The sequence below is a fragment of the Pseudochaenichthys georgianus genome, chromosome 6, assembly GCF_902827115.2.
Source record: "Pseudochaenichthys georgianus chromosome 6, fPseGeo1.2, whole genome shotgun sequence".
NCBI classification, from domain to species: Eukaryota; Metazoa; Chordata; class Actinopteri; order Perciformes; family Channichthyidae; genus Pseudochaenichthys; species Pseudochaenichthys georgianus.
In genome coordinates, this window is record NC_047508.1 from 12,761,174 (window position 1) to 12,773,692 (window position 12,519).

The window sequence follows — 12,519 nt, forward strand, 5'->3', positions numbered from 1 at the left end:
CAACCTTCACCATAACCTTCAAACCTGTCCCTGTCCATCCTGCAGCAGGAGTATCCAATTGTTATACCTTGGCAATGGCAGTGAACTTGTCGTGGAGAGCCTTTTATCTTCAGCTGTCACACTCAATTCTTTCTTTACAGTGTAGGCTATGATGTGACTTCACAACCTTCACGAATCAGTAACACAGGGTCCGTCTCGAATCAAGGCTTAATATGTGTTGCATACGTTGTCCCTTTGTTTTATTTTGAAAGTTGAGTTTTAACCGGAGCTGTTGGTACTATTTCACATCTAGTTTGACGGTAGAGTGTATGCGCTAAACGGCCGTGCCGGTTCTAACAGATAACAGACGATAGTCTATCTCCTGTAGCTCGTCCTTTCTTCATGTTTTTTATTCAGCTTTACAGCCCTTGTACAACTATTCCCAACAAGCAGCAAAGCACCGCGATCGTTAGTATATGCTGCCCATCTTATTAATTCATCTGTTTGTTTGTTTTTAAATAAACGTAGGGCTCAATTTCTTGTTTTTATAACCTGTAAAGGTTTTATCATAATGGCTTGATTCCAACCTGAACTAGGGGACACATCTAATTCCACAAATGCCTATGGCAAGGACAAGGAAGGGCAAATGAGGACTGTGGACTCCCAAAAACTGGACAAATTAGTTAAGAAAAATAAAAATCTGGCAAAAGACGATTCAAAGACTAAGAATCTGGCTTTCAAATCTCCATGCGTAATTGGTTCTCATTTTGCGTTACAACGCGTTTAAAGTGCTGCTTTTAGCCATGAAATTGCATTCCCGTGTGGTAGGAGAACATGAGATAACACACCGAGAGAATGGCATCTGTCCTTGAAGTTTTGGGTTTGTTTGTGTTGGTACGTCGAGTCGCCTGTCGCCACGGCCCTATGCGTCGCGGTCCACGCTGTGCCCTTCTGTGTTCTTTACGCGCTGGAAGATGATTTGCTACATCTGCTAACAACAGCCCATTCTCAGGGGGTCATATTGGGCTGTGGACTGGGGGCATAATCTGTCCGTCTATCTATCTTTGGATATACATTATTATATTTATATCACTAAATGCACACCTGTTGAGGATATCCGGATGACTCTGAGCATACTTGGTGGGTTGGAGGGATGTTATTTCATTATCATAGACCGAAGCCAGATCACATCAAAACGTTTAGAGCCAAACCTCGACCACAACCGCATGTGTCGCTCCAGACTGGCTACTGAGCTCAGAGCGGAAAGCCCGCAGCAGAGCAGGAGCATGGTCACTTTGTTAAAGTAGGCCATTTCCATTTAGTCATATATCTGAATGGTCATATTTGAAGAAGGAGCTGCTCAAGAAAAGCATAAAAAGCAGCTGCAATAATAATCTTGAATGGAATAAGTAAGATTGTTCAAGATCTTTTCAATGGTGACACTTTCTAAAAAGACAGCCTTTATGAGGGTTTATATATGAAGGTATGCATTGTAATTAATGGCTTCATTTACAGCTAATAAAACAAAATTAGGGTTTACTTTGTAGTTGAATGGTTAAATAAACACCCATTACCCTAATATGCAACACTTTGGTGTCGTTAAAACTTAAAGTGTTTAATTTGTCTAACAGACTGACTGTGAGCCTCTCCGCTCACACAGGGTTCAAAAAGGGACGGAAGGAGAAGGGTTTGGGTGCAAAACAGGGGTTTAGTGTCCAACCAAAAACACAAACATTGCCCGTGCGGGGTCTTTCACGGGTCCTTTTGCGGCCAACAACGTCCTTCCAGGATCCAGCCTATACTGCAAGACAGACCAGAACCAGGTTACCAGGCCTACTTTTATTCAGTGACTGATTACCTGATTCTGATCATCAGCTGCCATCTGTCATCTAGCTGCAGCCCAGGGGGCCTTTCTTATTGATCTAATTGTCATTATCAAGACAATGTAATGTATCTATGTCCAGCTGTTATAAACAACCCGGTATCACAGCAAGACATGAACATGTGACGATTTACCATGCTGGGAGACGTGAAGATGTCACGATTTAGTCCCTTCAAACATGACAGTTACACGGTATTGTTAACATGGCCCAAATACCCAGAAACAAAGGCTACATTAATGTATTACATCGATGTTAATCCATGTGTGCGGTTGTGGAATTAACGGACGTGACGTTGTGCGATTGCGTTGCCAGGCAACAACTTGGCTTCATGTTAATTTACAAACTCTTCAACTAGAACCGTAGTTATATTTAAAAACATTTTAGAAGGCCTCATGAAATACTTTAATGTAAATTAAAATGTAAATGTGAAGGACTGTGTGTATAACAAAATGCATCCGTCATAAACAATACCGGAAACAGACGTAGGCAAGATCCTCAGCTCGGTGATTGGATGGTTGAGCCGCAATGCACCTTGGGATATGGTGTTTATGTGATGTGAAATCCGAAAACATTTACAACACAATCAAACGTCCACAAACTGTACTGTCTGCTGCCGTCTGGCAGGCGGTACCGCAGCATCAGGACTAAAACCACCAGACTCAGGGACAGTTTCATCCCACAGGCCAGAAGACTATTAAACACCTCAACTTTTGAAATAACATCCACAACATTAATCTGGCTGCAATTTACAAATTATGAATCTAATATATCATATTCCAATCACTTGTATATAGACACCAATGTGTTTCCCATTCCCTAAACCTCCAGGGATGTATACAGTTTAATACTGGCAACTTGTAATTATGGGAAATACGAAAACGTCTTTTAAAACTACAATTCCCAGTAGAGACGCGCCATTGAACATGTTGCGAAACACACATCTAGCCAGCATGTATAGTTCTGGGGGGTGAAAGTACAACGAGCGAGTATTGAGTCTCATACACAGTCTCTTTAGACATTGTAATGCTTGTTATTAACGATCTAAAAATGCATGAAAATACGTTTTCTTTACAGAAATGTAATTATTATTATTAACAAAAATGTGTTGTTATTATGTTTTTGTTTTTTAATAACAAATGTATTTTGTACGTCAGATGTAAAAATATAGTCTTTTATATTTGTCTTATCAAATTTGACATACAACGTAAATATATATATATATTGTAATAATGATTATAATTGTAAATGTATATTGTATGTAGACATACATTTAGATGTTTTTGGGAGAAGGGGTGGGGTTAAATACGTGTAAACTCCTTCCCACGCCTTTTCGGATGTGTAATTAGGTAGATAATTTGTTTATATCCATCCATCCATCCATCCATCTTCTCCCGCTTATCCGTGGTCGGGTCGCGGGTGTAGCAGTTCCAGCAGAGAGCCCCAAATTTTCTTTTCCCTGGCGACATCAACCAGCTCTGACTGGGGGATCCCAAGGCGCTCCCAGGCCAGCGAAGAGATATAATCCCTCCACCTGGTCCTAGGTCTACCCCTTGGTCTCTTCCCAGCTGGACGTGCCTGGAACACCTCCCTAGGGTGGCATCCTAACTAGGTGCCCGAACCACCTCATAATTTGTTTATATATCATTTGTAAATCGATAATATTTAGTTTATCAATTTGATACTGCTTACGTTTCTACAGTATCATAATTCTCTTGTTTCATTTCATTATTATTATTAAAAAAAATTGTTTTGTATTACACGTTCGAAATAAATCAAATCAAATCAAATGTGTCTTTGAAGAGGTGCTTGATTACTCAAAAACAAAAACAACTGTTCAGTGTGTTTATGCACCTGGCTGCCAAAGATAAACATGCAGTTTGACCGAGAGGCATTTCAGTGCAGAATCAAATTTTATTTATTTAGAAGACGGGCACAATTTCCTTAACATGGACACGGAATGACCTCTGGAGTCCAGCATGTCTTTGAGTTCCTCTGACCCTTCCTCTGAAAGTGGAGAGGACACTGAGGATTCTTCACTGGGGTGAGGCAGGGTCTGTTGTTCCCTCAGCCACCAAAAAACAGCCCCAGCTGAAGTACCCCGGGAAGCCCTCTTCGGAGTAAAAACCCTCCAAGATTCCTCGCCGTCCACTTCCCCGGTAGCCTGTGCCAGTTATCATAAGCTAACAGATGATTGTTTGTATTGCCTTAAGACTATCATAGTTAACGTTAGCTAATCACACTTCATTTCAAGACACCGGATTTTTTTTTAATGTTAAACAAATAAAACTTTAAAAGCACTTCACATTACTCACACTCTGATTGTCGTTCATATTCATGTTTCCTACTCGCTAGGTGGCAGTGTTACGAAAAGTTAGGGTCCTAGGAGTGCGGTCCCGAAACTACAGTCTCCGGGGCTGCAGCTACATGCTACTCGCTGTCTGGCCACCGGCCGAGCCACTCCTCTCACTCCAGCAGCCGGCGTCAGGGGCGGACTGGCCATCGGGACGTTCGGGACGAATCCCGATGGGCCGGTACTGAAGTGGGCCGGTCGGACGATGTGGGCCGGCCGGTAACCGGCAGGGCTCGACATTAGGCTTGTTTGAGACACATTGCGGCTCGCCTCGAAAGTAGACGAGAGTAGCCGATCGCAGCCGGGGGAGGTGTCAAAAAGCTCGTCTTAAGTCGGACAGCTCGGACTCGGAGTCGGCTTGACTGGCTGGGTTTGCAATGGCGGAAATTCCATTTTACCCACTGAAGACAAAGGTGATCTCCATTGCTTTATATAGGTTTGTTAATTCAGTCATGATGAGGAACCACACCAGTGACTGGGTTCCATAATTAGAAATGCTCCTCCCTCTTAATGTTTGCAAAACTGATAGGTGGACAGGCTACAAATGATCAGTCCCTTCAGATCCGCACACATGAAGCTTTATGAGCATGAATTGAACAGACCTGCTGCTGTGTTAATTCTTTAGCTGCCACTTTAAGCTTTATGATGTGTACAACATGGATGTAATTTGATTTAATCTTGCCATTTTAAATGATGTATTAAATAAATAAGGTTAAACCAAATCATTACATTACAATAGATTTTATTTTAATGATTTGGTTTAACTTAAAGAGAAACTTTATTGTTATTGCACATATTACAGGTACTGAGACAACGAAATGCAGTTGAGCTTCTAACCAGGTGCAACAAGCAGTGAAGTGGAAAGTAATGTTCACAATCTACAGAATAACATATAGAATGAATTGAATGATGAATAAACAGTGGGGTATGAATACACTAGATATCAGCCTGTGAGCAGTATGAACAGTGTGTATGAATATGCTAAGATATATAAAGTATGAAAACGGTAAGCAGTATAGTATAAAATATATAGATATTAATGTCATGATGATAAACATTGTGGAACAATGATGAAAAATGGGAATGGATGTGGCGACGTAAAACTGACACAAAACAACAACAAACTTTTGCCAGCCAATGGGAGAGTTTCATCAGCAGCACGTGGTAAAAACCACCAATGAGCGCTCAGCTCGAGATACCAGCGAGCCGCTTCCCATCAAGCATTTCGCTTCTGCAGCTCGTGGAGAGCAACTGCGCCAACTCGCCTCGCCTCGCTCTCAAGGCTGCGGGCGTCTTTGTCCCGCGAGATTTCAAAGTCTCATGTGGGCGAGCCTCCAGAGCAAGTCGGACAAAATGACTAACCATCATGCAACGCACTAGCAAGACGTTGATCGCAACTGCGCAGGTCTGCGCAGGTCTTGCTTGTCTCAAACAAGCCTATTAAATGGCCCGCTGGCCCGGAAGCACTATTTAGACACCCCGGGCCAGCATAACGTACTTTCCACTTGCCCGCTCGGGCCACTAAAAATATTGCTTTAAAAAAATTGTCCTGTGGTATTGGTATTTTGACTAGCAATTTGTTTCATTTATCAATGCTACAACATAGCGTACAACATAGCGTTCCGTGAGTCGGTTGTCGTTGTTGTTGGGTGAAAAGCAAACAGCTGTTTGCTGCGGAGCGCAGCAGGAGCAGGCTCCCGTGAGCGGGAGCGCGCTGCTTCACTACAGACTATCGTGTCACCCAGCGCCATATAGATAGAAGAGTTACGACAACGGAAGTCCAAAAACGGTTATCGTCACGTGGTTCATGTAGACGAGGATCGTTCCCCGGAAGTTCATGGCGGGCAATGTGAATGCATTGATAACAGGAGATAGAACTACGATTTTTGGTCATTATTAGTGAATAAAGGTTTTGATTTGCAATATTTATACAACAAATCGATATATGTATTTACATCAATATGTTTTAAAAAATAAAATCGAATTTGCTAATATTAAGTGATAATATTAGGATTAGTGTGAACAACTAGTTTACATGTTACTAACAGTGCCTTGGTTAAAGAGCCTGTTGCTGTTTATTTATAGCTTTGAATTCTTTCAAACCAATATTATCTTCTTAAACTTGTATGGTAGTCAGGAGCATCACTTTCTAATGTTTATTGATACATTTAGAGGGAGGGGATCTAAAGTAATGCTTTAAAATTCAGATTGGATTCATTTCTACCATTTTCTTAAATTCATGGTAGTTTCAGTAATCCCATGGTAATTGAGGACACAAGTTATCTAAATGACTAATGTCATCTTTATGGCTTTCAGAAAGGACAGGAGACCGACAGGTGACTATCAAAGGACGAGCAGCAGCAGCAGCAGCAGCAGCAGCAGACTAGCAGCATATGATGATGATGATGATGTTAAATGTGTTGTTTTAGGAACATCCATTGCAAATACATGGAGTTCAATAAATATTGAATAGCATATCATGCAGTTTGTCGGTGCCTTTTCCTCCGTGTTGTCCTGGTTTGCTGTGCTGCCTCCTAGTCGCCACCATGGTTTGCTGTGCTGCCTCCTAGTCGCCACCATGGTTTGCTGTGCTGCCTGGGGATGCTCACATCGCTCAGAGAAAGGAGTATGAATGTACGGCTTCCCCACTGACACAGAGCGGAGGAAAAAATGGCTGGCTCAAGTCAGCAGGAGCAATTTCACGACCAACAGCAACAAAATATGTGATTAATATACAAACACTGCATTTGCACTTTTTCACAAAACGAAAACCACACCATTGGGAAAGCTTAATGTTTTGTTTAATACAAAAAAACAGGGAAAGGCTTGAAAAACACAGAGTTGAGACTCAGGGTGCAGGGTGAGGGTCTCAGTGCAGGTATTCAGGCTCCATTGAATCCCCCTCTGGTTCTTGTGCTGAAAGAGGGAGTAACAGACAGGAGAAAGGGTTATACACACACATCACACCTATTGGACGGGAAATGCCTTGGGGAGATAAGGTGTTTACTTATATAAAACAGTAGTATTAAACTTAACTTGTGTTTTCACTCTCACTTAAGTCCCTCTCCCTTTGCCATCAATCCAGAATCAGCTGAGCTTCAACATTATACAGACAGGTAATAATCAACAGAATCACAAGGACACAATATGGCTCTGCTAAAAACACTCACTCTTACACGCACCAAAGTTATATTTATCTAATATTTAACTCCCTCCACCCCCGCATACAATCCCGTTTAGAAGCCCCTCTTCTCTAATTCAACATGTTGGACGAAATGACATTAAGAGAACGGAATTTAAAATTAAAAAGCTGTTCAACGTGTGTTGCTAACTTGCTTCGGTATGCTAGCTTAATCTGTTATCTGTAAACGTTCCCTAAATCTACTAATTTAGGGATAATCCACTGCCATCATTTAATACACATGTTCATTTGAATCAGATGTACTGATAATATCCGCAATATAAATCTTTAAACTTCTTCTTACCTTTAAAAGTCCGTCACGAACGGTCTATTGTGCTGCAACTCCACAGCTCTGCCAGCCTTGGCGCTAACTTCCGGGGAACGATTGAGAGGCTCCACGATCCGCCATTGCTGTAAAAAAGTGGTCCATTGGAGTGAACGGAGATGTCGTAACTCTTCTATTAAATAGCTCTGGTGTCACCTAACCATTCGCCAAATGTTTTAATACCAGCGGTAACCGGCCAAGCGCCGGGCAAAAAACAATCTTCAAATAAAAGAAAGTCACCGGAGGAGTTAAAGGAGAGTGACAGGGAGTATGAGAAGAAGAGGGAGAGAAAGTTTCAGCCAGCTTGATCGATGGAGTTGGCTGCAGTGACGCGTTCTAAAACCCTTTTATAATCTATCGATTAGATCTATGATTCGAAAATTATAAAAGTAGGGTAGACATGTGGAGATTATCCGGCTGAACAAAACGTGCATTTATCAAACGGGTTTGTTTTCCACAGACCTTATTTCCAGCTATTTTCCAAAACCCTTGTGGAGGTAACCAGCAGCTTACTTCCTGGTTTCAGGACACGTCACTGCACCTCTCAATATGATGCCAATATAAACAAGGTCTTCTGTCGGCTCTGTACATCAATGCCGACCTATGCTGACAGGTAAGTGAAGAGTAGACAATATAAAGGTATTGGCGAAATGTCCCAGCAGTTTAGGAGAATGAAGGTTCTAATCAAATCTATTACATATAGCCATTACATGTCTAACTCCTAATGACAGGAAGGCAGAAAGTGCATTATACAAATAATAATAATAATAGCAGAATTTTTTTAACAATGACCACAATATCATTATTTTAATAAACCAAATATGAACAATTGAGGAAAATGAGGAAGAACTGATGATTAAAATGTTGTAGTACAAGTAGTAATGTAGTTAGTGCATAAATGATTGCAACAAATGTGTTAAATTTCTTCATTATTAGTCGATTTTTTTTTTGGACGAATGCTCCGGGCCAGTGGTTACAATGGTGGGGCCAGTGATAATACAAGTCCACCGGCCCGGAGGTAGACATTATTTACCCTTAATGTCTACCGCTAGTAAATTGTCTACCCCCCCGTCCCCCGTCCCCGTCGACAATTTACTAGCGGTATTTACTTGCGGTACCGCGGTGGGCCGGCGGTACCGAAGTGGGCCGGTCGAGAGTCCCGGGCTGATTTGTAGTCCCAGTCCGCCCCTGGCCGGCGCCCTAACCAAACCCCGCTGCCACATACCCCCACCGCCCGACTCAGGCCGAAAGCTGACTCCCCCCCCCGCCAAGTGAGAGAGGAAATCAGCCATGACCATCCGGTTACCCGGCCTCTGGATCACATTGAAGTTGAAAGGCTGTAAGTTGTAAGGCCTTCAGATGAGGCCCCCTCTGCGAGGTGAGGCCCCACATAGTCTGCGTGATCTGCGTGTAGGGAGGGGTGGCCCTGGCTGTGGACACCGGCTCCACCAATCATTTTACAAAATGATGTGGGGGACTTTTGACCTGAAAGACCAACGTGAGCTCCACAACCTGCTTCTTTACTGTAGGTTGTTTACATTGTTATGTTGGAACACTCTTCATCACATTCTTCTCACTGCCCTCAGATGAGTCATCAGGGAATTTCTGGAGCAGTTTAGTGCTTTATTGCCTCTTTACTGTTGGGCCGAATTTTCCAAACCAAGCTGGGAACTCAGACTGGGACATTTTGGTGGCAACACCATTTGTCAGATGTTAGTTAATAGGTATACCTTCAGGGAGAGTGAGCATCAGGGCTGGCTGTTACAGGTCCATGAGAAAGCATGAAAAGCCTCACGATCTCAGAGTAGGGAGGAAAATAAAAAGTGTTAATCGGTTCAAAGCCTCAATCAGGTTCATGTTCTGGGGTTTTGATGTGGCTTGAGTAGGTAACCTGTGATTTAGGATTCAAATAAGCCCAGCTAGCTGACGTGTTGCAACAGATTACATAGTGACAATACATTTGCTCACATCAACTGGTAGCTAGCTATGTGTGTGTAGCATGAAGGGGCTACAGATTTATTTTCGTTTTCTAACCCTCTCGTGTAAAATGATAAATACATTAGCTAAACCCAAACTTAGCTTTCATCAAAGATTCTTAATGAGAGGTTGAAAACCGTCTCTGCTTTCATGGAAACCCCAGAAACTGGTTGTGACGGCTGCTGTTCATACTGAATGGTTAGTATCATCCATGTAGGGTCCAATTATTTGTATTGGCCAGTGTTAGGTAAGTGCTGGTTTTGTACCCTACATCTATGTTAAGCTGTTCAACGTTCTACTAACACTATTTTATGTAGTTATAATATAAGATAATACATTGAGAGGGACAGGCTATACAAGCGTATCTGTTTGAATGTCCTTAAATGACAGTATTCCAAACAGCAGAACTTCTGTGTATGTGATGTGACTGATAACCTGACATGGTTTAGCCTTTTCCCACACCTACTACTACTACTACTGATCAGCCTGCTCTCAGCTTTCTCATGTGTCTGTGTTGTATTGAAGCAGTGTCCTAAATGTAAAATGACTGACATTTTGTTTTAAGAACTGCTCACCTGTGGAGATTGCAGTGGCAAAGTGTTCCTGTGTAGCTGGAACAGCACTCTGCAACCACAATGTTGCACTGCTGTTCCAGACCGAACACTACTCCACACTCAACCTGGCTGCTGTCCCCCCTGTCCTCAGCTGCTGTCCCCCCTGTCCTCAGCTGCACTGAAACAGAGCAGCGATGGCACAAGCCAAGAACCATGGTAAGTACAGTATGTGTTCACAACCAATCCACGGTTTAATGAGTATTTCCTTTGTGCCAAGAGCTGATTTAGTATGTTGCATCAACGACCTTTTCAATTAATTTGACAATTCTTTTGTGTAATTAATAGGGTGTGAAACCAGGCAGAGTGAGTGACATGGTGTTCATTTCCACTAAGCCAAAGCAGTTTACAGTTGCTGACGGTGTAAGGTAATATATATTGTCCTAAGTAATTGTATGTAGCCTGCTACAACTTTGTGATTGTTGTCTGAGTGTAAAATTGTTCTTAAAGTCCTAATTATCATATAAACATTCAAAGGAGTACACGTTACAAGGCCGTGCGGGGGGAGCTGCCAGACCCAGATGTCCTCAAAGTCAACGAGGTATACAAGGACTTCTCAGCAGACATCGCACCACGAAAAAAAAACGAATGGCTCACTACTCAACTCAACGACTAACACTCTTTCAGAGGATATGTTGGAAATGCACACATTATATATATTTTTTGCATCTACTTTCTGGATATTGTACATCTGTTCATCTGTTATATAAACTAGCATTACTTAAATATGCAGAGACTAATTGAAATGTTTAAATATGTATTTCCCCCCCCCGATATAACATCAACCTATGTTTTGTAAAAGTTTATTAAATTAATCTGTAAAATGTTATCATATTGTGGATTTATTAAATTATGTATTTTCCTTTGTTATTTATGTGTGCGTTTGTTTTGAGGATTTAATTCATTAGTACCTAAACATAGTATGGTATAACTGCTTTTTGTAATGAAATTACACACAATTGGTTTGGGAGCAAGACATCTTTTAATCGTTGTTGCCCAGGCTTGCCGAAATGAATGGAAACGTATCTCCCGATTATAACATTGTGTAACTTGCTGCTTTTAAATACCGTCAAACTATGTGCAATATGTGCTTTATGTGCAATATATACTTTATATACATATGCCATCTTTAATTAAGCAATCATACACGAGAGGCCGTTCTTGAACGTCATTATTGGTACGACAGTACTGCGCCGAGGTCCGTACTTGAGGCCGTACTTGAGGCCTGTAAGAACTTTTGCTCCCAAACCTACGCTTTCTGCTTGAGTTAAGTAGTTCCTAGAAAGTAGTTCCCATGGTAACGATAGCCGATCAATCGAACACTCCTGCTACCCCGCTTACAGTTATTGATATAATTATAGTAAATAATATATTATTAACCAATTTATTGAAAACAATTTATTGAAAACAATTCTTAAATTAGGCTATTTACATATCTGAGTAATCACTGTGTGGGAATAGCGGAACAAATCAAATCAGGCTGTCCATGGTGCTTAAACATTTTGGGTTCAGAATGAAGGTGGATGTTCATGCTGCCATTAAAAGTGCAATTCTTGAAACAGCTCTCCATGAACTCCATGCCAGACTTTTTTTCAGGTGGTGCTGTGGTGTTCACGGGTAGGACTACGTTATAGGAAGAGCTTTCCTCCAGTGGCCGTTTCATGGCGTGTCCCGGACCGGCAAAAAGCGCGTTGCTCCACATCTTTCTGTCTGTGTCCATGTCCAACCATTCATCAATACTGAGGCCCCCCATCAAATCAAAGTTAACTTTAAAATCTGACATTTTGTAGCTACCGATTTCCAACGAGAGACAATGTATAACAGTGTAACGGCTGTGTGTCGCTAAACATCGCTATGGAAACCACACAATGTCGGCTCATGGAAGTAGTTTCGGTCGGCTAGTGGCGTGTGTAGGCCACTGGATACTTTGTGATTAGGCACGTTCTATTTGATCGTTGTTTGATCGTGGAATCAAACACGCCTATTGACCAATCAGAGAGCTTGCTCAAACCTATGTGTTATAGAATATATTATAACTTAGTACTTTTTAACGCATGTAAGATATTCAACACTAAGCTGTCGGTGGCTCTTTCCTGCTTCAACGCTGCAAATGTCCCCTCTGTGGGACTAATAAAGGTATTCTGATTCTGATAACGCGGCGAATTTGTACAAAGGGGCACACAGCAATGTAGTGCCAACTTTCTTAGACGCTG